Source organism: Spinacia oleracea, chromosome 6 (assembly GCF_020520425.1).
Source record: "Spinacia oleracea cultivar Varoflay chromosome 6, BTI_SOV_V1, whole genome shotgun sequence".
Classification (NCBI taxonomy): domain Eukaryota; kingdom Viridiplantae; phylum Streptophyta; class Magnoliopsida; order Caryophyllales; family Amaranthaceae; genus Spinacia; species Spinacia oleracea.
In genome coordinates, this window is record NC_079492.1 from 2,887,130 (window position 1) to 2,893,219 (window position 6,090).

The window sequence follows — 6,090 nt, forward strand, 5'->3', positions numbered from 1 at the left end:
TTGCTTATCTTATTTTTTAAGTAAAATGACAATTGAGTCAAGTGATCAATTTATTTCATTAAAGTAAGAAATGAAGATAAACACCACCTCGTATTTAATCACTTTTTAAGAAGGGATGTGTTTTCTTTGTTGTACCTACTTACACTTTGTTCTATTTTTAGTACTTCGTATACATATTTAACCATGTTACTCCTTTTCCCATAATACACATTTCTATCATATATCTTACATTACTCACTATTGTCCATTGTTTTACTAACTCTTTTTATCATTTAAACACGAGACCTCAGTAATTGGGGTACATAAAGAACCTGAAGGGAGTATAAATTTCAAAAGAATTTTTTTTTTTGGGCAGGATTTGTGAGTCAATCAAGACCCTAACACAAAATTCAGAAGGTCTTGCGCGCACAAGGTGTACAATAAATTTATCGTACACCAAAGTAACTTTTACCTAGTTTTTTATAACTTTTACTATGTTTTGGTTAACTTTTATATTATGAAAAAATTGATAAATTAAGTTTTTAAAAGATTAAATGATTAACTTTTATACATTATTAATGATTTTGAAGAAATTTTGTTATTAAAATAAGAAAAATTTAAAAATATAAAATAGATAACTTTTACATATATAAGAGTTACTTTTATGTATTTTGAGTCAACTTTTACTTTAGTGTACAATATTTATTGTACACCCCTTGTAAATAAGAATTTGTGTACAAAATTTACTACTTAAAAGTTCCATAGTAAAACTAACACATTATTATTTCCATTCCATAATAAAACTAACCCAATATTTCCAAAGAGTAAGCACTAAGCACGTGATTTCTATTAAAAAAAGAAAAAAGAAAAGAAAAAAAAAGGGGTAAAACAAGCCAAGTTAATCACATCAACCTCCACGGAAACAAACAGAGCAACCCACCTTCCTCTTGTGGCGCTCATTGCTCAAGCCAGGAAGTAAAAAAAAACCTCCATCATCCCACAAAAATATTTAAAGAGAAAATTCAAAATCTATCAAGAAGAACTTAACATTCAGTTGGAGATCTCCCATATTCTTCTCCACGATTCTGAGATGGAAAACACCAATTTTTTCCCTCCAAAAACCCCGGCATAATTTGTGCATATCAGGTTATGGAAACTGCAATTAGGTTTTATTATTTTCCTTAATTAGTCTGTCTCTCTCGTTCTACGCATCTATTCCCGAAATTATTCAAAGAAAGCACGAACAATCACTCCTAGCAGGCGGCACCGATACGAAGATCAACTCACGCATTGAAATTCAGGTACTATCATCTTTCTTATAATTTTGCTATAGTTATTTGTAAACTGATCAATTGGATGTTAGGATTAATTTCTCTCTGATTTTGACAGTATTCTTGTTGTTATTGTTGGTTGTTATTCGCACTAATTTAATCTGGGTAAGGATATTCATTGATATTATGGGTTTATTCAACTAGGAGAATTAATCAAATTCGGGAGTACAAGGCTTTTTAATTTATTAAGAGGTGGAGTGACCTGACTGGACTCAGTATCACCACCGAGTCAAACTTGTAACTCATCTCTCTCAAAATCGAAGAAATTTGGGAGGATAGAGAAACTGAAGCATTTGGGGTCAAATTTAATTTTCTTAATTTTGGGATGTTTCACGCAGTCTTGTATTTTTGGGAAATTATTTTCAAGAAAAATAAAAATTGGGAGGCAGCTTTGAAATAGGAATGAGATTGCTGGACCTGGTGGTATAGGTCTGGAAATTGATACAGAAAGAATACAACTTTCTTTTATGTCAAAATTTTAAAACTGGACCCAGTGTTTAGTGTTGGATAGTAAATGAATTTTGTTTAATACTTATACATAATGACTATTTACATGAATGATTTCGAAGATGAATTTATTGTTAATAATAATATAATAATTTAGTGTTATTGAATTATTAATTGCGTGTTGAAGAAGCAGGCATCCTTGTTTTTTTTGTTTGAGCTGCTGTCCAACTCTTCTGTTGCATTTTGTAGGTTGAAGTTGATCTAGTGGTAGTGCTCCTGTTTTGTAGTTCTTGTTATGATGTTTTTCAGGTTTATGTTTTGCAGTTGGTGTTATTATGTTCTACAGGTTCTGACATGCTGCACTCCTTTGGTTTGCTAATGGTCGTCAATCCTGGTATGCTTCTATACATCCTTGTTTGTATTTAGTGTGTATCATCCTTGGTTGGTTTTGTGTTGACTCATTAGTTTATTTGATGGTGTTTCACATATATTATTTTGGGCTTGCAAAAGAGGAAAGAAAAAGATGTCAAAGTTAATCGCAATATCTGCGATTTACATGGATGATACGAGGTAACATATGGAAGAGAATTGTGAAAAAAATACCGTTAACGAGATTGATCTTGGTTGCATTACATTACAAGAGATGTCTTAGAAGTCTTTCAATTTGTTTGAGTTCTATACTTAGATGTCTTAGATGAAATTTACGATGGCATCTGAGAAAAACATGTCTGGACTCTCCTGCAGTACAAACAAATCTAGGTTTCGGAGAAGGAGAGTTGTATGCATCTGCAGGCTAATTGAGAACCTGTGGTTTTGCTGAACAGCTATCTTTTTTGCCTGTCACTTATCCCCACTGGATGAATTCAGAATACTTGAATCATTTTATCTTTGTACCTCTTTCTTGGCTGTAAAATAGCTCACTGTGATTTACTGCAGTGCACCATGGTTTGGGAGTATGCTGGGAGCCTAGGTTTCTTTTTTGTGGAAAAGATGTTGGCTATAATTTTATATTTGATGATTTTGGTGTCTAGAATAAAGCTTCACTCTGACGACAGATGCTTAGGCGTTGGATTTATTCGTGTATTCTAAGTTTTAGGTGGAAACTAAATTCATGTCTGCTGAATTCAGGCTGTAGAGACTGATTGTTGTGAATTGTGATTAACCTACACTGTGCTGGAAAGACAACTAAACAGCTCAATGAGTAGTACTCCTATTTTTGTTCTCCGGAGTCTTTGGGTTTGGAGATTTCACTGAGATGTCTCAGATGTCTCAATGCATTTTTACTTTCTTATAACGATTATATTATTGATGCTTTTATTAATTGCTTCGAACATTTTTTGGTACAGAAACGGAGAAAGGGATATTTGATACTATACTGCAAGGACATATTGATTGTGAAAGTAAGCCGTGGCCATCAATCTCAAACGGTGCCAAGGACCTAGTGAAGAAGATGTTGACACCGAATCCTAAAAAAAGAGTAACTGCTGCTCAAGTTCTTGGTATGTAATATTCATAATTAGTGATACGACATGAGTATATGTAATGATCAACGTTTAATGTTCCATGTCCACGGCCAAGTTTGCTGATGAGGAAATTGGGGTCTGTCTTCTCTGCAATAACTATTTCATTTCTGCATCACCCGATACATGAATCCATATTTTCATTGTATATATTTATGAGGAACAAAGAGTTAAATTGGGCTTAGAAATCTTTGAATAGATTATAGTATAAGAGTGGAAGAAAGGAATTTCTAAATGAAATAATTGGGTTTTGCTTTGTACAGTGCCAAGCCAAAATTTCATGCGACTATTCCTGAAATTTTCGCTTGCATTCATCTATGTATTTATAGAGGTGGCAAGCATCCAATGAACTTTTATGTCTTCTCATGGTTCTATAAACTGTTATTGTCTAAAGATTGATGGGCATTAACTGTAGTTTTCTTTTTCTAATACTGTTTTTTACCTGAACTCATAATCGAAATTCAACAATACAGATCATCCATGGCTCAAGGATGGTGAAGCCTCTGACAAGCCAATACAATTTTCCCTGTGAACATGTTGTCTGTTCTTCATTGGCCATAGCCTATAGGTATTTTCTTTCTGCTTGCTTGGCCATTTGTATCTGCTGTACCTGGAATTGAAAGTTATGTTTACTGGGATGCATGTTTTTGTTAGTGTGCTAGTAACTCCATAATATTTGATCAGCCTGTCTGTTTTTGCACTAGTTCATCATTAGTTAGCGAAAACTGCAAAATTTATGAGCCTTTTGCTTGTCAGATAGATTTAGAGCATATTTTCTACTCCGGTGTTTAGATTGTTGTCGCTTTATATAGAGTAAGAGCTAGTAAGTTGCCGGACAAAGGTATAGGCTTAAGACAAAGGTAATGTTGGTTTCCATGGACCATGGTTCTGATATCACTTCAGCTTCAAGCTTAATGTGGTAATACCTTAATAATTATACTGTGTACCCTCATCTATGGTATTTCCTTGGTGGTTATTCATACTCAGGTTACTAGGTTACTAACGAACTACTGTTTTCTGTACTGCTGCAGATGTTGCTACAGTTGTTTGTATCGTACTTTGTTGGTTCTACAGATAGTTGTGTTCTGCTATAAATCTCTACAAGCCTCAAATTCCGTTCTTCTCCGTTTATGCTCAGTTAGCCAGGAGTCAAGATGCAATAGAGATTGTAAGCCAAAGCTGCAGGGAAGTAGGGAATTCGTAGTAGCAGTTGAAGACCTTATCTGTTATAATTGGTTGTTTGAGCTCCTTTTAGGAACTTTTTATCATAATTGACTATGGTTAACTTTTCTAAGGGTTGTCTTACCTTTATGGCTTTCAAAGTGTTGTTTTCCAGGTGTTTGTTTGTTTTAGCTTGTACAAACGCTATTTCCTTTGGGTTACATAAAGTAATATATATTGCAAATAATACCTTAAAATGCTTTGTCACCAATATATTAAGAAAGTGGCTAATTTAAAACAGACTTTTTAGTTGCAACATAGGAAGTAATACATTCAGTACCAACTTAGCGACTAAAATCACTTAGTCACTAAACTACGACGGAATTATCCAGTACCAATTAGTACCAAATTAGCGACTGCTTAAACCTTTGTTGTTAATTTGTCACTATATGATACAGTTACTAAATTGTCACGAGCTGGTTGGTTGTTAACTTGTGTCCACATGATACGGTCACTAAATTGCCACGAAATCGGTGGTCGTTAATTTGTGACCGTGTAATACAGTCACTACATTGTCACGAAATAACCATCACAAATTAGACATTAATACAGTGTCGGTCGCTACATAATAACTAGAAAATCCGGTCACAAAATAGCGATGATTACTAATCAGTCATCAAATAAACACAGATTTAGTGGTTACCATATGGTGATTGATAATATATCGGTCGCAAAACTGAGACAGTTAAAATTTTGCGACCAGGTCTTTAGCGACGGATCAAATCAGTTACAAATCCGTCGCTAAAGACGTTTTGCGACTGAATTTTGATGTTTAGCGACTGATTTTTCCATCACTAAATGCCTCTTTTCTTGTAGTGGATAAAGAAGTTTCGAAGGAAAGAAAACAAGTCAAGCAAATCTTTGAAGCAGCATCAAATGATGTAACAAATCAAGAAGATTCAAGTATGGATGCAAGAACTAAGATTCTATGGAGTCTTAAGAAGTAGTTGATAAATACGCAAGGGTACAAGGCCACGGTCTCAATCATACTGCTAAGTCTGGGAACATTATTTTTACAGAGTCAAGTTATCACCTAAGTTCTTAGGGTCGCAGAATAAACTAAGTTTTAATCCAAATGATTTTCAATATTAAAGAAAGATTTCAATATGTTTAAAATCAGTTAATCATGATTAAAAGATAATCTTTGGAAGAAGTCGAGAAGTAGTTAAAGTCTTTAGGTTTATAAAGATAGAATTCAATCTAGTATTAATACACTCTAGAAGATTAAATCGTTTCTTAGCAGAAACTTATCTTTAGAGAGTCCTAATCTGATTAGAATTTGGGAGTCTAGGTTTACTAGGGTAAATCTCATAATCACTATAAATACACCTAAAGTTCTTCTCGTAAAAACTATCAGACTCATAAGCATTAACCGGAGCTTTCAGGTATCACCTTTAAAGTCTTTATTTTTAAGAGTCTGTTCCTGTTCCCAGTTAGAGCAGTATTGGTTGGTAGGTCTTGTATCTTCGTATTCATCTTAATTTTTATTTATTCTGTATTTCATTAAAGTTGAATTGATGTATGATAAGCCTGAGTCAGGCTTACTAGAGCAAGAGTGAAAGATCTCAAGAGAGATCTGTGAGTTGGAACAA

The 6,090-nt window shown here is 33.8% G+C and overlaps 1 long non-coding RNA gene across 1 annotated transcript; it reads left to right on the forward strand.

The window, feature by feature from the left end:
• The first annotated feature begins 825 nt into the window (after positions 1-825).
• Positions 826-4,660, forward strand: LOC130464063 (uncharacterized). Its single transcript, XR_008924357.1, has 5 exons — positions 826-1,280; positions 2,082-2,151; positions 3,104-3,256; positions 3,751-3,845; positions 4,309-4,660. It is a non-coding gene; the product is annotated as an uncharacterized lncRNA (long non-coding RNA).
• Positions 4,661-6,090: the final 1,430 nt, after the last annotated feature.